Here is a 24721-nt window from a genome sequence, read left to right as displayed (position 1 = left end):
AGGATCAAACAATGCAGTCACACAGGCCTGTGCTCTAACTGTGCCTCCCCACACAGCTTGGTGACCCCCGGGCCAGTGACTTTGACCTCTGAAGCCTCAATTCCCTTGACTGTAAAAGAGGTCCTGACCTTGGCTGCACATTAAAATCACTGGGGGAGTGTTTAAAAGTCCAAATACCCAGGGCTTGCCCAGACCAACAAAATCAGAACCCCCTGATGAGACCTACTGCTGTAAGGTAAAATGATCATCTTCTACTCCCAGAAGTGGAATTAAGGGAGACTATCCATGGAAGGTGCTTACCACCATGCTTTACACAGAGTGCGCCATAAAAGGAGGCCGTGATATGGTACCATTTGGAGTTCCCAGACTCTAGAAACACCTCCCACAGGCCCACAGAGGATTGTACTTGAAACTTCATTCATTGTAGTTTATGCCCCACTTTGGTGAGTATCAAAGATCAATCGTGCATTTTGATTTCTCTAGTTCTTTTGATCACCCTGGTCCACAGTCATGTTATTCTTCAAGAGAGAAAATGGCCAGACCCAGGAAGTGCTTCTCTGGATTAAGGGCTGTGAGGTTAAATCTTTGTTTCCATCTCTGCCCTCAAGGACCTCCAATCCCCCATCCTAATAAGAGAGCTGCCATCCACAAGGGTCCTTGGCCCTTGGCTTGCAGAAGCGGGATGAGCATCTACAACCCTGGCTGTGATGAAGGCTGCCCTGACAGTTACATTCTTGATAGAGTTGCAGGAAAAATATTTCTGAACCTGTGGTTCCTTTGCCGTCTCTCTAGTCAACATAGGGCTTTTAGCCCTGTGGAACATGAAGATTTTTGTGAACTAGGGTATAAGGATTTAAGAGTGTAGGTGGGGCCTCTCTAGGCCTTGCTTCCTACATAGTTGATATGTCTGGACCCACAACTGAGAGAAGGAACAAAGCAAACAGGTGGGATCCCTTATAGTTTATAGTTATGTTTTTCAGAGTAACAGACATTCAGGGAAACAGAAACAGAACTTTAGCTCAAGCAGCAGGAGGGGGCAGCCAGCATCTGAGCTGGAAGAAGAGCTAGCAGGTGACAAAGGAAACAAGCACTCTCCATGCAGTGTTAAGGCAGTGTTTATCATCCAGTGGGAACTGGGGTGCCAGGGTGCCAGGCAACAGAGCAGTTGATGGAGACAGTTCCAGTGCCATTATGAGCTGTTAAAAGGGGATCTGACGTGTGCATTCCAGACCCTGATACTACTTCTTGTCCAGTCATTCAACAACATAGTATTCCCTATAGGCCAAGTATGTCTGTCTATCTATCTATCTGATTTCACAATCCCATGACATAGGTACTGTTATCCTCACTTTGCAGCTGAGGAGACTGAGGCACATAGAGGTTAAGTAACTTGTCCAAGGTCACACAGTTAGTATATGACAGAGTTGGGATTTGAACCCTGTGCTCTTAATTTCTATGCCAAATTGTCTCTAGCTTAGTGAGGGTGTCAAACAGGTCAACAGACAATTAGAATATAGTACAGTCTAAGTGACTGCTAGGGACTAGCACAGGTGGTGGCATCCAAAATCCCATTCTTATCTGATGCTCACTCATAGGAAGAAAAACAGAAGTACCCACCTGGTGACAGGCTAGCAGGCACAAGGATAGACAGAATGTGCACCTAAAGGAGTTCACCTAGGAGAGCTGAGGAGGCACAAAGACCTGCATGTGAGTGTTCGTGGCAGCTTCATTTACAATAGCCCAAATCTGGAAACAATCCAAATTTCTATCAACAGGTGGACGGATAAAAAATCTGTGGTGGCCAGGCGCGGTGGCTCATGCCTGTAATCCCAGCACTTTAGGAGGCCAAGGCAGGTGGATCATGAGGTCAGGAGTTTGAGACCAGCCTGACCAACATGGTGAAACCCGGTCTCTACTAAAAATAGGAAAAATCAGCCAAGCGTGGTGGCATGCACCTGTAGTCCCTGTAACTCAGGACGCTGAGACAGGAGAATCACTTGAACCTGGGAGGTGGAGGTTGCAGTGAGCTGAGATCGCACCACTGCACTCCAGCCTGGGCAACACAGCAAGACTCTGTCTGAAAAAAAAAAATCCTGTGGCATATCCAGACAATGGAATACAATTCAGCCACACAAATAATGAATTGCTGATCTACACAACATGGATGAATCTCAAAAGCACCATGCTAAGAGAAAGAAGCCAGAAGCAAAAAGGGTGCATATTTTATGATTTTAGCCATATGAAATTCTAGGAAAGGCAAAACTCTAGTTTTAGAAAACAGAGTTTTGCAAGGGGATGGGGGTAGGAGGGATGAACTAAGTGTGACAGGCATGAAGAAACTTTAAGGGATGATGGGAATGTTCTATATTTTGATGGTGGTGATGGCTACACTGGTGCAGATACTTGTCAAACTCATTAAATTGTACACTTCAAAAGGTGAATTTTATTACATGTAAATTATACTCAATTTAGAAAATATTTTAACAAGAGACTTGATGTCATGCAGTCAAAAGTGAACTGTGCTATGCTCTGAAGCTAACGGTGAGAGTTACATATGTTCTGCTTCCTTTACTTGTTTTTGTTCCTTGTTCTTTCTTTCCCCCTTTCCTTTTTTTTTTTTTTTCTCTCTCTCTCTCTCCCTCCTTTCTGTCTCTCCTCAAAGTCTACCACCTCCTTTTCCAAGCCAAGCCTAGGTGACAGGCCCCTGAGCTGCAAGTGTTTCCAGCACTGCCATTACAAATTAGTGGAAATGATCAGACCCCCAGGCAGACTGGTTCTCAGCCTGCTTCAGAGGGGCAGATGTTCTGCAAAACCAGCCAGTGACCCACAGAGAAGACTGGCAAGCCCGCAAGGCTCTCATTGGACCCCTCTGTGGCTTCTGCCTCCCAGGTAGAAAGGATGCATATATTAGATTTAAAAAGAGGAAGTGCCTTTCCAAAAACTACTCGGCTTTGGGAGGGATAGAGGTCATTTGTCTTTGTCCAAGAAAAACATGTTCCTTCCTTGTAATCCTTGATAACCCCTGAATTGTTTTCTCCAAGATAGTTAGGGACAGGGGTAGGGTAGAGGGGCTACAGTAAGAGAGAAAAGGAGGTAGAGAGGACAGAGGAAGCCAATGCCCTACTACTCTGTGGTAGCAGCAAGGTGAGCTCTTACCACCTTGAACTCTGGGAAAAATGGTAAAAGAGGGAACCCTTCACCAACCAGTGCCCACATGACTACCTAAGACAGCACCCATATGAGGTGCACCCATATGAAGGTTCACCTCTCGCTGGATGAGAAGTGAACAGAGAGGTTAACAGGGCAAAGAAGCAGCAGTAATGGGAAAAGAACGTGAGACTGGCACGGTTCCCTCCCCTGGGCCTGCGGGAGGCCCATGGCAGCCAGAATGTCCATCTGCTGTGCCCCACCACTAGTAGGCTCACAGGAAGGGAAGAGAACAATGACAACCCAACTGTCCCTTGCACAGAAGTTACACCAAGAAGTGAGCAGCAGGACCCGCTGGCCTGGCAGTAAACCACATCAGAGTTATCAGTCGGAAACCTCTTGGACAAAGAGAGTTTATAAAGTCCCTTGGCCAAGAGGCATGGAAGGTGAGTTCAGCCAAGCGCAACTCAGACACATGGGCAATGGAAGGGGAGCTGGGGATGCCAGCTGCCATCCAAGTCCTGTTTGTTGGAAATTGAGAGAGATAGTATTGGAGAACTAGATGCTTTCACTTTTTATTTCTCCAAAAGAGAGCTGGTCTCCAGGTGGTGAAGCCTATAATTCTATAAAAACTGGAGATTGGAGAGATAGGAGGGTACAACTCTGGCCCAAGACAGAAATAAGCAAAAACAAAACAAAACAAAACAAAAAAAATAGGCATCCATAAGAGAAAAAAGTGAGTGGTTCTGGGCATCTAGTAAGTGGAAGAGGAAAGAGACCATCTCTAATCCTAACTCACTCTGTTCCAGGTTTGGAATAAAAGCTGTTTCGGGAGAAATAACCTGTTAAAGCAGAATTGCCAATGTGTAGAACTGAAAATCGGCCAAAAATCCATCAGCTTTCTCAATTTACTAAGAAAGAATAATTAACTCCCTAGTACCTGATATACTTTTGCATTTAAAGGCTAAACTACCTATATCTACTCAATATCATTCACTTCTATTCTAGTAAGACTCTTATTGGCAGGTTTAAAGCACCCCTACCCAATCCACTAGCACCAACTTGTCTTTTATCTTAGCCTGGAAAGAACATGTATGGGTTACATTACTAAGAACATAGTATCATTGAATGAATCATTAAATAAACTAGTCACTATAATAAATACATGTGGATATATACATTCTGTTAATAGACTTGGCATAGTCTTTCATGGTTTCAAGTGTTAAGGTTTATTGTGGTATTAAATAAAACCTTATAGACTTTCATTTTCTGAACCATAGTGGATTCAATATGTAGCCAACTCTACTGAAAACACTAAGCAAACTGGATACTATAGAAAAACATCTTTTGAAATGACTGATGAGCTGGCAAGTTAGTAAGATGTATTCAGTGAGCAAAAACTAAGCAAAATCTGAAGCCTAGTATAAGAGCCAATCCCTGAAGCTAGCTTGAAGACATTAGCCAACAAAGTGACCTTCACTTTTATCTTTTGTGGCCTCACGGGAAGAGGAGACAGGATAAGAATTTCCCATAACATAAAGGATACTATCACATGGATCCAGGAACTCCAATGAATACCAAGTATGAGAAATAAAAATAAATATATACCTAGATACGCTTTGTGAAACTATAGAACACCAAACAATTTAAAGGAACCAGAAGGAAAACACAGATTATTCTCAAAGGAGACACTCTTGTCTGTAGACAAGACAGTAGATTTTAGAGGCAACAATGGAAACAGAGGACAGTTGAATAATATCTTCATTGTGTTGGAGAGAAAATAACTGGCAACCTAGAATTCTACCCTAATTCTACCCAGTAAAAACCTCTCTCAAAAACAAGGGGAAAAATAGTGTATTTGCAAGCAAACAAAATCAAGAAGTTGTCACCAACAGACCCTCAATAAAGAAAATTCTAAAAGCTGTACTTCAGGCTCTATTGGAAAATACCAAAATGAAGTTGGTAGACCTACATTAATATTAATCAGAATAGACTTTAAGACTAAAAGAATTACTAAGGAAACAAGTTTCGCTTAATTATAAAAGATTCAATTCACCAGAAAGATAAAACAATTCAAACCTATAGGTACCTAATAACAAAGGCTCAAAACATATAAAACACAAACTGACAGACCATAAGAAGAAACAGAAAAATCTACGATCATAGTGGGAGATTATAATACTTCTCTCAGTAACTGATTGAACAAGCATACAAAAATCAGTAACGATATAAAAGACTTGGACAACACAGTGAAGAAGCTTGACCTGATAGAGTTACATAGAACACTGCATCTAACAATGGTAGGATCCACAGAACATTATGAAAAGTGACCACATACCAAGCCTTACAGTAAGCTTCAATAAATTTAAAAGGCTGGGTAGCACTCAAACAATATTTGACAACCATGAGGCAATTAAGTTAGAAATTAGTAACAAAAAGATAATAAGAAAACTAAACAAACATTCAGAGGATTAAAAAGAAACACAGCTTTAAGTCATAAGTCAAAGAATAAATCATAGTGAAAATTATAAAGTACTCAGAAACAAATTATATACAAATATTACATATCAAAATATATGAAGTTAGAGTAAATATTGTGTAGCTTACAATGCTCATAATGGGGAAAAAAGCCTGAAAATTAAAAAGCCAAACACTTACCTTAAAAAGTTAAGAAAGAAAAATAGCTCAAATGTAAATAAGTTAGATGGAAGAAAATAATAAAAATTAGTATAGACATTCATAAACTAGAAAACAAAAGATGGAGAGGATCACAAAGTCAAGGATTAGAGATAGTCTCTAATAACATTGAGAAAATTCTTAAAAGACCATTTAACAAAATTATAGAAGGTATTACAAATGAAAAGTGGACATAACCACAGATCCCACAGAACATTAAAAAATAACAGCATCTTATAAGTAGCTTCAAGGTAAAAATTTTGAAAAGTCAGATAATATGGATAAATTTCTAGAAAAATCTAATTTACCAATATTGATTTAAGAAAAAAATTAAAACCTGAATACCCATGATCTATTGAAGAAATTGAATCAGAGGTTAAAAATCTTCAGGAAAGAAAGAATTCCAGCCTCACAGAATCTTTTTTTGAGAACAGATAAAGAGGAAATATTCTATAACTTACTTTACAAATTCAGCAAAACCATGATACAAAACCCTGCCAAGGATAAGATAAGAAGTGCAAATTACAGTACAACACACTCATGAAGATAGATATAAAACTTCTAAATTTTATTAGCAAAAAAACCTAGCAATGTATAAGAAATGAACCCATTACAACCAAGTCAGGTTTATTCTAGGAAAGCAAGGTTAAGTTAACATTGGAAAATTAGTTTACCAGATATTAACAAATTAAAGAAAAAAATTATATAAATCTCAATAAATGCAGAGGAAGTATTTAATAAACATCCATGTATATAATTTGAAAGAAAAAAAGCTCTTTGCAAACTACAGAACAGGAGTAGTTCCTTATCCTAATAAGGAATACCAAATCCATAAAAACCCTCATTCTCAAGGGAAAACGTTGAACATGAAAGGCAAAGCTTAAACGTTTAGAAGACAATACAAGAACTGTCCTTAAGGATGTCCTTTAAAAGACACAAAATGTTCAATGATAAAGGAAAGATTGATAAATTTTATTACATTGAAATTAAGAATTTCTGCCACTGTAAAGATACTAAAAAAGATGGTGAGAAAAAATAACACAAATAAAGAGAAGGTATTTTGGCAACACAGAGAAATAGTCTCCTGCATATATAAAGAATTCCTACAAATAAATAAGAGAGATGTAAACTACCCAATTTTCAAATAAATGGGCAAAAGGCTTAAAGAGGTACTTCACAAAAAAAGAAAATCCAAAAGGTCAACAGCGTATGAAAAGATACTGACCCTCTTTAGTAATCAAATGTATATAAATTGAAAGCAGATTAGATACTGTTACACATCCACAAGATGGGCAAAAGTTTTTGACAATATCCTACAAAATATAAAGTGTTTGCAAGATTAGAGAGCAGTAGGAGAAATTGCAGCTGGATATAGAAATTGGTTAAACACATTGGAAATTAATTTTTGATTAAAGTGAAACTCATATGACACCATAGAAATTCTGAACTATCCTAGCAGCATTGAAAATGCCCATAGTCTGTGGCCAGTAATTTTATTACTATGTGTATTCCCTAAGTAAACTTACACACATACTTAGCAGGGAACTTGAAAAAAAATGTTTACAGCAGCACTATTTATAATAGCAAAATACTGGAAATAAGCTAAGTGTTCATTAATAATAGAATAGACATATAAACTGCCATATATTCATTCAATGGAATATTATGGTTCAGCAAAATGAAAAAATTTCAGCTACACCCAACAATGTGAATGAATCCAGGACAAAACATTTAACAACCAGTTGGTACAGAGTCCAATCAAATGAAGTCCCAGCCCTAGTGCCAGAGCTGGTACCCAAGACCCCCTGCCATGCCAGGTGTAATCCCTTTAGAAAGGAGTGGACTTGGAGAAGTACCATAGGAGCACCTGGGAAGGACCCAGGTAAGCAGCAACTTACCAACTGATAAGGAAATATTCCCATTGTTTGTCAACCAGTGAGCCTTACTGGTGTGGTGTGCATGGACTAAACGTGAGCATTAAGAACAAAAGAATAAAACAGTGTGATTCCATTTATATGAAGTTCACAAACACGCATAACTAGACAATATATTGTTTAGGGATACAAATGCAAGAAGATAAGACAATAAAGAAAAGCATAGGGGAATAAAAGGTACAGAAATGTCCAGAAGATGGTAATCTCTGAGAAGAGAGGGAATGGGATAGGGTGGAGGGAGGTACACAGGGGATGTCAAAGGTTCAAGTAACATTCTTTTTCTCAAATTGACTGGTGAGTACATAAGTGTTAGTCATAATGTTATTCTTTAGACCTTTCTACACAGTTTATAAGCATTCGTTTGCATCTAGGGGCTATTTCATTAAAGTTATTTCAAAAGATGGTCACAACACAAATTTAATAAGAAACTCTCATACCAAATTGCTGCAGTTCCTGCCATATCTTTTCTAGTTGCTGGGCAAAGATGCTCTCCTCAATTGTAATTGGTGTGCTCTTAAACCCACTTAAAATTCTAAGAGCTTCTCCCCAGACCACTCCAAAACATTCTTGTGAGAATCTTTCCAGCGAGGTACAGCAAGGCCCAACCTCCAGGGCACATTATGCTCTGGCTCCTTTATTTGATACAATCATAATCATAGTGGGTTTTTTTCTCAAATTTTGAAATCTTCAAAATGAGGGCATGGAGCAAATGACTATATTCTGCTTCTCTTGCTAAGATTTCAATGGTGATGCTCTCATTTTAAGTTCTTTACCAGACGCTTCAGCTGTGCTACGCCCAATTCCCCTCATCAAGATTTGCTGACAGTCAGGGGAAGTTTCTAACACTGTATTAAGTGTATACTGAGGGCCAGGGAATTGGGGGGAGTTTGAGGGGCTGCACACATGTGCAATTTTTTAGCAAACCCAGCAGATGCTTGTCGATTCAACACTTTTTCAGTTATTTGTGAACAACCCCTAATAGCCACACCACATGGCAATTTGTCTTTTCTCTGGAGCACAAATGTGAACTGTATGTTGCAAAGCCACAGCAAAGAACAAGTCACTTAGCTAGAGAGGGAGTCTTCTCAAAGACCCAGTAACCCCATCCCAAGATGCCACCAGGGAAACAGAAACTCTCTGGAGGTGAAAGAAACTTAATTTCCTTGAGTGCAAATTGAAAAGGCAAATAATTGGTAGCCTGTGAATAGTCATGGGAACCTCTTCACTCTGGACTGGAACCTGATTCAGGAGGAAGTCAAGAGCCTATGCAAATATTTCTGCATTTGCAAACTTGGGGATTTGCCAAGCGCTTGAGATGTATCCACTGAAAATGTCAAGCGTCTACTGTATAGAATTTTGATGGAGGAGGATTTCAAAATTCTTCTTCTATTTAAATCCAATCAATTCATGTTTATCAGGGCATATCTGATCTTTTTGTTTTTAAGAGACATATTTGCTCTATTGTCCAGGCTGGAGTACAGTGATGTGATCATAGCCCATGGCAGGCTCAAACTCCTGGACTCAAGAGATCCTCCCGCCTCTGTCTCCCGAGTAGTTAGAATTACAGGTGTGAGCCACCATGTCCATAATTTTATTTTTATTTTTTTTGAGACAGGGTCTTGCTATGTCGCCCAGGCTGATCTCAAACTCCTGGGCTCAAGTGATCCTCCTGTGTCAGCCTCCTGAGCAGCTGGCATTACAGGCATGAGCCACTGTATCCAGCTCCTCTGATCTTAAGATAGTTTCAACATCTAATGCTAAGCCTGGAAGTCCAATGAATGACTCAATAGACTAAAATTGGTGACTGAGATTCGGAGGAGCATATCGTGTGTTTATAACACTGCTTTTATTTTTTCCATATCTTTCTACTATTTGTTTATTAGCTTTTCTTTGGATCTCAGTTATTCATACATAACACATGTTTAAAAAGTTGATCCTAAACCCCAATTCAAGGGTCCACCGATGCTCAGAGATCTCAAGATTTCTGAGACTAGCTTCCCTATACTTCTCCCTGGCTTTGCTCCCCAAATCTGAAGGGCATTTTCAGATCACCCCTACTTCATATTTAGATATAAAGCTTCCCCCTTTATCCACAAGAATTCCAGCTGCACCTGGCATTTCAAAAACACTTAGTAATGAGGAGGGGAGACCCATCAGTCATGTACTCACCACTTCCATTGTTGTCCTGCCTCCCAAGCACATATTTCCAACTGTGAAACCTCCCAACAGGGCAGTCCTCTGGATAGTGTGGTTCAGTCACTTCCCACCACCATGCCTCACCTCCTCTGCCTTCCAAGCCCTCTGGGACTTCAGGGAATACCTTTTCTCCATCATATTACAATTAGATACAGGGAACCTTTGGAGAGTTCTGAGTATTTGTGATTATATTCAATAACCTGTTACTGACAGTTTCTTTTAGTTAAAGAATTTTTTCAAGTAAGTTACCAAAACAATGAATGTATGTACATCTAGAAACTGAGAAATACTCTTCCATGACTTTTAATTAGGTCCTCACGTTTTCCACATATGTATTGAATTTTTAAAATACTATTTTAAAAGGGTCTACATTTATTTTCCTCTACTTTTGTTTTTCCTCTTGCCTTTGTTTTGGAGCAAATTTTAACTGAACACATTGTCAGAGGGTCAGGCCAAGTTTGGCACTGCTCGTGTATCTCAGCCACCTTCCAGTTTTCAGCACGATGTCTGAACTGAAAAAACACCATTGCTTACCATAAGGGTGTGGCCATGACAGCTTGAACAACATCCGGGTAGTGGTAAGTCTACATTTGCTACACAGATGTAAGAAACAGATAGCAGTAGGGTCTACCTCTCCTGCTCCATCTTTTCCATCACCAGGTCTCTTCCAACTCCAGAATTAAAGTCATCAAGTTGGAACATCTCTAAGTGTGTTTCCTGATCATAACAAGACAGGTTGAGGTTCATGAGTATTTTCTTTAGTATTAAATGTTAGAACATAACCACTAATAATAACAGTAGCATAGTAGTTCCCTGATAAATTTTGACAAAAGATCATAAAGTTCTCAATTTCAACAGCAGGGCTTTATAGTTGTAATATAATTTTGACCAGTAAGCCACCGGCTATCCAGAAATCTCACAGGTGCCATTATCATGGATAGTTGCAGTTTTTTCTCTAAGAATCATGCAAAAAAAAAAAAATCCTTTGGGGATACTTCAAAACTCTGTCTTTTTAAATTGGATGAACAAAATATAATTTTAACTTCTATGGATACATGTGGGTCATTGTGAGCATCAGTTACTATGTTATAAAACAGAGTACCAAAGATCCATCAAAATACATAAAATTTCACTGAATTGCTTACATTAAATGCTCATATCAGCTTTAGAATTCCATGCCTTGAATTCTTGTGCCTTTTAAATTTTTTTTAGTTTTTCTGTTTTTTACTCTTACTTCTTACTGATACTTGATAAAAGAGCTTTAATAATCCTTGCACAGTACAGTATCAGTTGCTTCCAATTTGCTAGGTGCATTTGACAAACTAATAACCAAGCCTCTTAAAACTTGAAGTAAATGCAGAGGCCTGAAAGAGGGTATAAAATTTCCTCCAATGATCAAAATTCATAAACTGTAGCTCATGGACTTATGACCTTTCTCTTGATTTGCCATCTAGGTCCCAACTGGATAAGTGAAATTATGTAAATGTGAGTTCCAGATTGTTGTGGTATTATCCTAATACCTATCAACTACATAGCATATGTTACTAAACGTATCTCATTTTTCTTCTCAAGATAGTTCAGTGGTCTTGGTAAGGTTATGATGGTTACACCTACTTTACAGATAAGGAAGAAAATTGGTCATGGGCTTTGGCCAAGTCTGACCCAGAATGCTAGTGCTGCCTGTTGATACAGCCAGTGTTTTGCAGCCCTGCCCGCCCAGTGCATCTGCAGATTTGTAAATACACTTTGACTCCACAGGAAACAGGATGGAGAACAGCATGTCAGGGACTCCTTGATGGGCAGGATGGAGGGCAAAAAAGAGCCTTAAAGACATTAGGGAATTCACAGAGTAGGGAGTGAGAGACAAGTTAAATGCTATTCAGTTGTCACACAGCTTTCTTAATGTTATCTTTCATCAAATCATGTCCTAGAACCTGCCAGGACTTCAGACTAAATGCATCTTCTTCTTGCCTGTACCTTTCACACACTAAATGTCTCAACAGCTCACTTGGCAAGGACCCAAAGGCAGCACACACTTCTCCACTCCAAGGAGGGTGGCTGCCACTAAACACAATGGGCGGAGACAGCTCAACAATAGTGCCAGTTGAGCACATCTTGATCCACTGCCACAGAGTTCACAGTAGTAGTTGGCCCTCAAAGCAAACCCACTGGGGTGTTGAGGGCAAAAAAACAATCTTAGCCTTAAGGGGCCAGACTTTGCCATCAAATTAACAAATCTGCCCAACAGCCCCAGGCTGAGGCGCTCAGGGGTGTGACAGGAGGGCCCCTGTTAACAATTCTGTATCCTGTGGGTGCCTTAACTAGATGGAGTGGAGAGGAAGCAGAGAGCTAAGTGTCACACACACCCTCTCCTCCTGCCTGCAGGTGTCTTAGTTGGACAGCTGTCCACCTTCCTTGCAAAAAACTCCCACAATCTTTAAATGCAACTATGTAAAGGGGCTCCAGCCTCTGCAAGCCATCACAACTTTAAAGAGCATATGTCAAACAGCTCAGACGGCATCTGAGGTCTATTCTTCAGCCCCACAGTATAGCCCAACCCCAGAGCACAAGTGACACCCTAGTGGACAGGAACTCCTCCCTACACTGGCTGCTCAGCAGGACCATGAAGAACAGCTGGGACCTGGCCTATTACCTTGGCTTCAGGATTCATTTTCTGCCTGGAATTGGGAAACTGGAGGCCCTGCAGGGGTCCTTCTCCTGGGTCCAACTGTCTTCAGGGTGAAAGAGGGGTGAAATTACCAAATGAAATTTCAGATAAGCAATTACTGGCTGAAAGAGACACAGGAGGGTCTTCAGATCAACACTGACCCAGAGCTAATACCACACTGTCCTCAGAGGGACACACGATCACTGACCTGTGTTCTTCACATTTAAGTTGCTAGAATTATTCCTCCTTGCCCCCACTCTCTCCCTGCCCCCAGCATACACATAATTACATAAAGACGTCTTAAACAACTGTAGCACCCAACTTCTTCAGTCTGGGGGAGAGCCAGGAGATGGTGGGGAGCTGTTTGGGCACACGTCTGATCATTACATAATCACATAAACATGGGCTGGAGAACACTGCCATGCAGATCAGTTCAGCAAACACCTCATTCTCCCTCTTTCCTCTTCCCTCCCCCCGTAACACCCAAAATGCACACCAGAGTTAACAAAACCGAAGCACTCCAGGTAGCCAGTGGGCACCTGGCTGCTGTGGTTACAATGCCAAGGGCTACCAGAAACGTCAGCGTATACCAGAAAGAGGGCCACGGTGCTGCTCACCCAGCGACCAGATCTGCAGACCCTCTTCCTGCAACCACTGCCCCCGAAGTTCAAGGAAGGGCCTAGCCACAGAAATATTCCTGACCTGCAACAGAAACCAAACCAGCTACGTTAAAGGAAACCAATGCCGAGCCTCCAAGTTCCTCTGCACCACTGCCACACTCAGGAGTCCTCAGCAGCCTGGACAATATCATTAGGGACCATTCGGCACCATCAGTGTTTCCATTTAAAAGATAGTAAAATGTGGGGCATAACTTGGAGGGGACACTCTCTCTGCTAGCAGGGAGGCAAGAATCCCCTATAGAATAGGAGTTTGGTTTGGGTTTGGTTGGGTCAGGTTGGGGGTTGGGAGATGATTTTGCTTTAGGAATATTTTCAGGGGGCTAGGATTAAGGGGGAAAAAGAAAGCTATCCCCTCTGTCTCAGCAGCCAGCATCATACGAATCTCACTCTCAACCAAGCAGGCTACTGCACTCCGCCTAAACAATCCGGAGCAGCAGCCAAGGCAGCACAAGAAAACGCAGGTGCCACGGAACACGATGCCTAAGCCCCCCAGCCGAGGCTCCTATGGAGCGGGCCGCCAGTGCGCGGGTGCAGAGCCCAGCAGAGCCTGCTGCAAGCAGCGCTGGAGCGCACGGCGCGCATAGGGTTACAGCCCCGCCGCCGCCGCCGCCGCCGCCGCCGCCGCCTGTGATTGACGCGCGGGGGTCACTTGAGGCTCGCGCCGCTCCCCAGCACCAGGCCGAGCAGCGCGCTCAGCCCACCGGGGGCACTGGCCGCCACGCGCAGCCCACCCGGCCGGCCCCTGCGTCTCGGCAGCCGGACACCTTGCCTAAGAAAGGCATACACAAAATGGAATCGCAGCTCGCTATTCTGCTTCTCGGTGCGGCCTCAGGCAAAAACACAATCACAAGGTAAAATACAGCGCAAGGAATCCATCCGCCGAATAAAAACCCAGAGTCCCCTACCTTCGGCCTTGGGATGGCAAACTGGTCCTGTGTTCTCTGACCCACGGATCCAGCCCCTTCTTCATGAATTATTCCGGCCAGGCAGGATTTTGTGCATTTTTTTCATGAACACCTGTTTCAAGTAAGGGGTAAAGACCTTATTGAAAGAATTGTCCTTAAAAAATAACCTGTGCATACGTATGTCCATCCAGGCATGCATGCGTGTTTGTATACACACATATGCACACGGAATAGCCATGTACATTGAAGCACCAAACTAGGCAGTTGGATAATGGGAGAGTCGGCTGGTTGTGAGCATGCTCGCGCCGGGAACAGATCCACCCTCTGTTATTCCTCTGAATAAATATAAATCACGATCAGAAACCCAAACAGAAGCATCCCTCTTGAATTCGTGCTGCTGAAAAACACGGAATAAATTCAGCCTGCAGACACAGAATCTAATCAGCAGCTGTTTTCTGAATCCAGAGCCAACCCATGCCTCGCTTGTCTTTTCCACTAGGAGTCCAGACCTTTTTTGAAAGGGGTTTTAACCTTTTAAAGACACAGTACACCAATTATCACTTCGGAATAGCTGTCACTCCCAGCGCAGGAAGCCAGTCCCATGCCTAAAGGCACAGTAGGCTTGCACACAGTGATAAGGATTTCATTTATTGGTGCTTTTTAAAAAACAACATATATGTATAATATATGTGCATATATATGCACATATATATGCACACATATTATATATATATACGTGGAGAAAAAAATGCAAATGCAAGTCATAAATATTTATTGCACTGATGAGCTTCTCAGTGACTAATCGGCACGTTATGTAAACACTATGATCCTTCACTTCTGAACACCCATGTTCACGGGTCAGACGAGACAGGGCACTCTTGTCAGCAAGCGTGTCACACCTCACCAGCCTCTGGCTGCAGATCAGGGGCCAGGGAGCCTCAACAGTGGCTGAAGGGAGTGGGGTCTCTGCACCTGAGAGCTCAACACGGGCACTCCTTGCCCTGCCCTGCCTTGCTGTGCAGTCTCAGGGTCCATGTCCACAAATCAAAGAATAGCTCTGGCACTATTTCTAAAGTCGAACATAATCCAGAGCCACATCGCATTCCAAGACATACTTTCTTTCAACCAGAATCAGGAATCAGAACTACCACCTGAACCTTAGTTAGAGTCTTTACGATTCAGACTTAGGCCTTTCTTCAAGATTTTGTTATTGAGTTCTGTTGTTTTGTTGTTCACTTTTCTTTTAAGGGTGAGCATGGAGGTATGGAGGTAGAAAAACAGGGTAGGGGGAGAGACAACCTCCAGCCTAAATTTTTTTGAAAAAAATTATTCTTCGAGTACTTCAGCCACTCAGATGGTGTTTACTGCAGTTTTGTTCTGGCTTTTAAAGAGGTAGCGCTGAGAAGAAACAAGAGTCCTAACCTTGCTCACGTGTGATAAGAAGGCAAATGTCTTTGACAGTTTCTTTTTCACCCCAGCCCCAGAGCTCCAGCATGGCGCTGTCTGCTCCTCCGCTGGTTCCCGCCTAAGAGCAGCGGCAGTGGCTCACCTTGGGAGCTACAGGGGCGCTCCTACAGCCGCTCCAGCATCACAGCCCATACCCTCCCTTGCCTAGTCCTGCCAGGCAAACCGTGAAAACAAGTGCACTGTCACCCTCCCACCTCATCACAGGCGCTCCTGTGTGGACCCCTCCCAGCGACACACACACACTCTCTTCCTTCCCCTCTTCCAGGGCCCTTTGGCAGAAAATTATCATATTTCATGTGTCATCGCCCAAGCAAGCTGGGTCCATCACTGATTGGCTGGGCCCTGGCAGCCGGAAATGTCACCAGCCACACAGCGTGGAGCTGGCTCTCCCGCAGCCACCACAGACCTGAGCCCAGGAGGCTCTGTGACAAGGCACAGACCTACCACAGAGAGCCTGTCACTCTCTCCCTGGTCCAGCCCCTGCCCCCCCGCTTCTCCATCTACCCAGCCCCCCCGGGGAATAGGGGCTGCGAGGGGATGGTGAAGGAGTCTCAGTGACATTCCTATTTTCCCAGCATGTTTGAGAAGAAACTAAAGATGTCTCCAATCAGGTTTATAAATTTGGAGAACTTGTTTTTGACAAAAACATTCTGTCTTCACACTAAAAAAAATCAGTAAGACTGAGTGAAAACAAGATGGTTTTTTTGTTGTTTTTTTTTTTTTTGTTTTGTTTTTACCCCAGGAGAGTTTACTAGATGCTGCTGTTTATTTCCCATCTAACATCTCAGGCACCAAGGTATAATCATGTCACAGGGCTGTCCCATAATTCAGAAGGTGATTCGAGTCCATCCTCTTACCTTTAAAGAGAACAGCTCCAGAAAATGAGGCTTTGTAACTTGGCTTTGCAATGTATCATGATGCCACACAACTTTTTAAGGGTTAAATGATCTTTGTAGTGACCAATATGAATCACTTCAGCTGTAATTTAATCTTAGTCCCTCCTGCTGTATCTTCAGGAGGCTTAGTGTGACTCACCATTTAAGTCTCACCTTATTCTGTCCTCCTGAGTAAACTAAACTCTATCTCTCTGTCCTTTTCAGTAAAAGTTTTGCTCAACCCTTTAATTATGCTGCTTTAAAGAAAAAGCCTCCCAGAGTTACATGAGGCTGGAAGGTCATTTGGTCCATCTATCCATATGATGTGTCAGAACTCTCCACTATTTCCATACCGGGGCTTTTGGTTTGGGGAATGGTAAATTCACTGGCAATGCTGGGAACCAGGGAAAGATGCCATCAATAAAGCAGACATTTTGAATAATATGGGAAGATACAAAGTAGATAGGACATGGGAGGAAAAACTAATTAGTACTGATAAACTCATGATTCTGCAAAGACCCTGATATGGTTTGGCTGTGTCCCCACCCAAATCTCATCTTGAATTGTAGTTCCCATAATCCCCACATGTCATGGGAAGGACCTGGTGGGAGGTAATTGAATCATGGAGGCAGGTTTTTCTCATGCTGTTCTTGTGATAGTGAATAAGTCTCATGAGATCTGATGGTTTTATAAAGGGTAGTTCCCTTGCACATGCTCTCTTGCCTGCCACCATGTAAGATGTGCCTCTGCTCCTCCTTCACCTCCGCCATGATTGTGTGGCTTCTCCAGCCATGTGGAACTGTGAGTCCATTAAACCTCTTTTTCTTTATAAATTGCCTGGTCTCAGGTATGTCTTTATTAGCAGTGTAAGAACCGACTAATACAGACCCCTAAGAAGTAACTGTACAGGTTTCCAGAAAACAGTCTTGGAAAATCCCAAACTCAGAGAATCAGGATTGGAGGAGAATCATAGGCAGCAGTTTAAAGGCAAATTAAGGGACATCAGGAACATGGTCAGTTTCTCCACACAGAATGGCTGGACACAGAAATAGGTCCACAGCTTCTTTGGAAAGTGAGAGGTTTGTTCCAAATATAATAGAAGCCAAAGGTTGAATAGGGGCAGGATATCAGCTCCTTTTGAAATGCCACTGCCCTTCCCAAAAAAGTGCGCACACACACACACCACACACACACACACCACATGCACACAAAAGAGATTTTAAAAATCAGATAAAATATAAGATATAACAGAGAGATCCAGAATATCCAATCAATATTAGCCTAATAGGAGTTCCAGATGGAGGCATCATTAATGAAGAAGAAATCAATAATCAAGGAAATAACAGAAGAACATTTCCTTAACCTGAAGAAAGTCTTTAGGCCTTAGATCAAATGCTGTGCTAGGCAGCAGGACTACTGAAAGAATACACACTTCCAGATGTACTCTGATACTCCAAGAGCAAAGACAAACAATGACAAGCTTCCTCATAAAGGAGAAAAATCAGGTTGCTTAAAAGGAAAGAAAATCAGACTAATACCATACTTCTCATCTGTAACACTATGCTAAAAGACACTGGTATAATTTCTGTAGAATTCTAAGGGAACATTATTACAATTTAAGAATTCTACCAGCTGCCAAACTATAATTTCTCTTATGCAATGAAAAAGAAAGGTATGTTCAAAGACACAGAAATTATATCACCCAAACACCCTTTATTAAAAAAAATTTAAGGTTACTTGAAGATCTCTTCCAGCTGAGGAACAAATAAGGCAGGATAACAAATTCAAGAAAGGAGAAGATATGTTATATAAAAAATGTAATGAATAAAGCCAATAAAATATGTGGTCAAATATAAAAATAATTGAGAATATAGTTGTAAAATTTAATTGTTAGAAGTCTTGAAAGATAAGAGTATAAGTACATTTATTCCAGATTTGAATTCACATCTATATCTATCTCTTACATATATGTGTCTGGAATTAAACTTCCATATAATTATAACAAAAAAATGGAAAATCTCAATGGAAACAGGTAAAAATCACTAAAAAAGGAAGAAGGAAGGAGGGAAGGAAGGAAGGAAGGGAAGGAAGGAAGGGAAGGAAGGAAGGAAGGAAGGGAAGGAAGGAAGGAAGGAAGGAAGGGAAGGAAGGGAAGAGAGAGATAAAGAAAAGGAAAGAAAGAGAGGATTGTTATGGCAGGCCAATAATTCCATCTGTTTCCTCTTCTTCCCAAGACCACATTAAAATGAAAATAAGGATTTTTTTTAGGTTGAAATAGATGATGACAAAACAAAAACAGTAAAAGAGTCATTGATCAAAAAAATTCACAAAGAATAATAAAGGAGGACAATTCATCAGTTAGAAATATATACTTTAATGCTACAGTAAACAAAATGGCATAGTACAAATACAGAAACCTACAAAGTGGATTGATGGAAGTCAAGAAACAAATTTAGCTATAATGGTTACTACATGGTAGTTAAGTAATAAAAACTGAATTTTAAATCAGTGGAGGAAAGAATGTGTTATTCAATAAATAGTGTTGGACTGTGGCTATGTATTTGAAAAAATATAAGTTTTACCTCTAACTGATATCTTGTTAAAAATATATTCTATTTTCATATAGGAAATTCTGCCATTTGTGAAAACACAGATAAACCTAGAGGACATTATGTTAAGTGAATTAAGCCAGGCACAGAGAAACAAATACTGTGTGAGCTTACTTATAAGTGGAATCTTAAAAAGTCAAACTCATAGGAGTAGAGAGTAGAATGGTGGTACCAGAGGCTGGAGGAGGTGGCGGGGGTGAAGGGAAAGGAGCGACATTGGCCAATGGGAACAAAGTTTCAGTTATATAGGAGGAATAAGTTCTGGTGCCCTACTGTACAGCATGGTGACTACAGTTAATAATAATAATGTCCTGTATATTTCAAAATAGCTAAAAGAGAAGATTTTAAATGTTCTCACCACAAAGAAAGGGTAAATATGAGGTGATTAATATGCTAATTAGCCTGATTTGGTCATTCCATAATGTACACTATGCATATATTGATACATCACATTGTACCCATAAATATATACAAGTGTTTCTGTCAATTAAAAATAAAATAAGGCTTTAAAAATATTCTATTTTCACATACATAAAAATTCCACAAGGGAAAGATAGGTGTTATGATTGACCAATACTGTAAATCATAGAATTCTATGAAGTTTTTTTTTCTAATAGTGGAAAGAAAAGCATGTGGTCATCCAGTCTATGCTTAGATACCATTGTGATAGGCTAATTACTGGCCCCCAAAGATATCTACCCCCTAATCCCTAGAAACTGAATTTCACCTTATATGGCAAAAGATGTGATTACGTTAATGATCTTGAGATGAGGAGAGATCCTGGATTATCCAGGAGGGCCCTAAATGAAATCACAAGTATCCTTATAGGACTGACGTAGGAGACGGGCTAGAGGGCAACGCGACTACAGCGGCTGAGATTGGAGTGATGCAGCCACAAGCCAAGGAATGCCAGAGGCCACCAGGAGCAGAAAGAGGTAGGAATGGATTCTCCCCTGAGCCTCCGGAGGGAGCATAGCCCTATCAATACCTTGATTTTGGATTTCTGGCCTCTAAAACTGTAAGCAGAGAAATGGGTTATTTTAAATAACTGAGTTTGTGGTCATTTGTTATGGCAGCCATAGAAAACTACAACCACCATGATGAGAAACATAGTACTTCCTAGGGACTATCATTATTATTATTGCCAACAACAATACTTACTATGTACCTGGTGCTGCTAAATTATTTATATATCTTACCTCATAAGTCACATGCAAGGAGATGGTAGAGAGTTGGAGTTGTTACGGCCCTACCACTTAGTAGCAAAATGTCCTTGGGCAAGTTATATAACCTCCTAACACTGACTTTTTCTCATCTATTAAGTAGAGGTAAGAAAGGTACCTACCCACTGGGGTTGTTGACGATAAAGTGAGACCATCTATGTAGAGTGCTTAGAACAATGCCTGGGAATACGGGTTCCATAAATGATAAGTGATCATGAGAATGTTCTTATGCAGCTGTAGTCTCTGTTCCAGAGCTTTTTCTCACTGATTTTTGTTCTTCTCTTTGGGTACATACAAAACAAGGGTATCTCCAAACCACCTGAATGTCCTTCAAATATCTGAAGCCATTGATCAGGTCATTAAGAGTCTGAGCTTCTCTAGGCTAAAAGTAACCAATGCCTCCAATCATTATTGTTCTTAGAAATTCACCTGGAGTCCCTTCCCTAACTTGGTCACCTCCCCTGAACACATTCTTGTGCATCTTAAGATGTGACTCCAGACTCACCACCATGCTTGTTCTAGAACAGAGGTCTGCAAACTACAGCCCTTCGTGCAGCCTAATTTTTACAGCCCATAAGCCAAGAATGGATCTGACATTTTTAAAGGATTGTAAAAACAAAACAAACAAAAAACAGAAAACAATGTATGACAGAGACTATACGTGGCTTGCAAAGCGTAAAATACAACTGACCCTGAACAACTCAGGGGTTGGGGCTCTGATTTCTCATGCAGTCAAAAATTCATGTATAACTTTTGACTCCCCCAAAACTTAACTGCTAATAGCCTATTGCTACTGGAAGCCTTAGTGATACCATAAACAGTCAACACATATTTTGTACATTATATGTATTATATATTGTATACTGACAAGTAAGCTAGAGCAAAGAAAATATTATTAAGAAAAATCATAAGAGAAAACATATTTAATGTTTATTAAGTGGAAGTGAATCATCATAAAGGTCTTCATCCTTGTGGTCTTCACATTGAGTAGGCTGAGGAGGAGGAAGAAGAGGAAGAGTTGGTCTTGGTATCTCAGGGGTGGCAGAGGCATAAGAAAATCTGCATATAGTGGACCCGTACAGTTCAAGCTCATGTTGTTCAAGGGTCAAGTGTATTCACTATCTGGTCCTTTCAGCAAAAGCTTGCCAACTCCTGTTCTGGCAGATACTGTTCTTTTATCAATGCAATAGAATATTGCCCAAAACTTTTTGGCAATCAAATTGCATGACTGTACATACTGTCTTAACTGTAAGGCTGCAAATGTTTCTGTCAGTATCTATTCCCCTCTCCCCTTCTTAGTAATAAAATTCTTAGCTAGGAACATGGCTACCCAACCAAAGACTACATTTCCCAGCCTGTCTTATAGGAAGGTGTGGCCAGAAGAACAGGTTCTAGCCAATGGGATGTAAACAGATGTGAAATGTATAATTTCCCAGCCATACTCTTAAAGGGAAGGATCATGCCTCCCTGCCTTTTTCCTTTTGCCATTGGCTGAAATGTGGACCTGATAGCCATGTGGATGAGTGGTGCAGAGCAACGAGATAGAAGGAACCTATCCCTGGTGCTGCCATTTCACCCTATACTGTTTATTCTCAATCTGTGAGAGGGAAATAATTGTTTAGCTTATTGAAGCCATTGTTCTATTAGGTCTTTGTGACAGCAACTATATCTGTGCCCTAAGCCATACAACTATCATTTTCAACTCCCTCGTACTTTTTATATTTGCAGCTACCAAGCCACACACCTCCCCTGACCTGCACTCACACAGTTAATTTCCTGGACCCCACTACAAGACCTTACATTTAGCCCTATTATGTTTCATATTGTTCGAATCAGCCCATCATTTTGCCCTGACATCTGGGATCTAATTCTGTCACTCAAACTAGCTTCTATCCTTTGTAATTTCACATCATTCTTCAAAAGGCACTTTATTTGTGGCACTCAAGCTAAACACAGTGCTCATCAAAACACCTGATCAATATTAAGTATAATGCAGTGGGGAGGCTATGACCTCAGTTTGTAGGGGAAGGAAATAGCAGATCAAAATAAGGTCCAAATGAAGTAGAAGGAGGAAAGGAAGGAGATGAGCAGTTATGGAGAGCTTACTATGTTCCAGTCACTGTGCTGGGAACTTCCCCCATTGTGAAGTTTTAGTGCCTTAAGTGCCCCTATTAGTGCCTTAAGTGGAATAGTCATAAATTTGTGAACAAAAAAAGGAATATTAAGAGAAATTTTTAAAGTATGTTAGCTAAAGTTTCTTGCAGCCTGAAGGTCCTACTTGAGGTTGTGTATCAAAAACCCTATGGAGTTTTAGGGAAAATATGGATGCTTCCAAGTTGCTACAGGAGGGTCTTGGCATATGTATATCTTTAAGGCTCCATGGCTAATTCTGACAACCCTAGTGATAAGCCACTGTGAGTTTCAGCTTTCTAGCACACTAGAAAGTTTGAGGCAGAGACTCTGCTCAGCTACCAGCTCCTGGAGTCTGACTCAGCTTTCTGTCTCAGGCGAGGATGTAGCCTTGTCAGGCTGTTTGGGTTCAAGAACCAGGAGAGTCTGATGTTGGTAAGAATTCCCTTCTAGGAAGTATTAAGCAAAGTGATTGGAGTATTTCCCTGAGTCTTGTAAGCTTCTAGTACAAAAGGAGTGTGGTGTAGCACAAATGAGTTTCTCTGATCTGGTGAGATCCTCCTTTGGGTACCCATTTGACATCTCCCAAATGGGCACCCTTGGGAGCCACCCAATCCTGCACTGAGACAGGCCACCTGGCTCCTGGCCAGTTTGTGTACTCTGGCTAAACAAACTCTATATGTGTGTTTTGGGGGTGGGGTGGAGTTCTCTTGTGGCAACCCATAGACTACCCAAAAATGCTGCAAGACAAACATACCAAAGTCATCAAAAAGTCATTAAAGTCATGACTAGAGAATAGTGAATAAACACCCCAAATCACATGTAATTTATTACATTCACCTAGGGTAAAAAACTTATGTGCCTTCAGGGCCAATCAAATAACGTAAGTGTGCAAAGTAGCTTGGCATAAGCAAAAGAGAACTGGAGTGTTCATGCCTCTCTACATATCTACCTTTTAAAAATGAAAAAGCTGAAAGCTGTGTAGCTAAAAACAATTGGAATCAGAAGATGGACCACCAGTTTGCAACCCTTCTCCCCGATAATCACAGTCCACAAAAGCAAGGAGAAAAAAAACTTCATACCTCTCTTAGAAGGATAAAAGAATTATCTTTTAAAAACGGCTTGTAGGCAGGGCACAGTGGCTCACGCCTATAGTCCCAGCACTTTGGGAGGCAGAGGTGGGCAGATCACGAAGTCAGGAGTTCAAGACTAGCCTGGCCAACATGGTGAAACCCCGTCTCTACTAAAGATACAAAAAATTAGCCAGGCGTGGTGATGTGTGCCTATAATCCCAGCTACTCGGGAGGCTGAGGCAGGAGAATCGCTTGAACCCAGGAGGTGGAGGTTGCAGTCAGCCGAGATTGCAGCATTACACTCCTGCCTGGGTGACAGGGCGAGACTCCATCTCAAAAAAAAAAAAAAAAAAAAAAAAGGCTTGTAAAAGCATGTATTGCTTTTTAAAGCAATTTTTAAGAAACATTTAAATAATATCCCTAAAAATAGGATGTCTTTAAATGAGTTGGGTCAGATGATCCTATTACAGTAATTCTCAAATTATAGTCCAAAGACTACAGTGGGTTACAGGAGTGCCCAGGTGGTATGCAAAATGTTCTTCCACAAGTCTCACTCACAGTCTAAAGTGTCCCTTATAGCACAGAGGATTCTTCATTTATTTCTTTCAGGGCTACTTCATCAGATGCTCTCCCTACTTTTTTTCTTTTTATTTTGAAATAATTTTAGACTTATAGAGGAATTGTAAAGATTGTACAAGTTCCCATGCACCCTTTACCCAGTTTTCACTAACAGAAACATCTTACATAACCATAGTACAATTACAACTAGGAAATTGAGATTGGTACAATAGTATTAATTGACCTACAGAATTTTATCTAATGTTACCAGTTTTTCCACTGATGTCCTTTTTCATTCCAGGATTCAATTCAGGATCCCACATTGCATTTAGTTGACATTTCTCCTTGGTCTCCTCTGTTCTGTGACTATTCCTCAGTCTTTCCTTGTCTTTCTTGCCCTTGACCCTTTTGAAGAGTACTTGGCAGGTATTTTGTAGACAGTCCCTCAATTTGGGTTTGTCTGATGTTTTTTTGTGATTAAACTGGGATTATGGAGTTTTGGCAAGAATGCCACAGAAATGATGCACCCTTCTCAGTGCATCAAACTGGGGAAGAGAGACATGCTGTTAATATGTCTTAC

The 24721-nt window shown here is 41.2% G+C and overlaps 1 protein-coding gene across 3 annotated transcripts in view; it reads right to left on the bottom strand.

Annotated features, from left to right (window-relative positions):
- The window catches only part of HIVEP3 (HIVEP zinc finger 3), a 530006-nt gene that overhangs the window by 397152 nt on the left and 108133 nt on the right, over positions 1-24721 (bottom strand). For 2 of the 3 annotated variants that reach the window (XM_034962640.3, XM_034962626.3), the window contains exon 1: positions 14207-14694. The gene's annotated coding sequence lies outside the window, so the exon portion shown is untranslated. Of the gene's footprint in view, positions 1-14206; positions 14695-24721 lie in introns of those variants that run through there. The other variant, XM_034962612.3, reaches the window with a different exon arrangement.

This window comes from Pan paniscus, chromosome 1 (genome assembly GCF_029289425.2).
Source record: "Pan paniscus chromosome 1, NHGRI_mPanPan1-v2.0_pri, whole genome shotgun sequence".
Lineage (NCBI taxonomy): Eukaryota > Metazoa > Chordata > Mammalia > Primates > Hominidae > Pan > Pan paniscus.
This window is presented reverse-complemented; position numbering and strand designations above follow the sequence as displayed.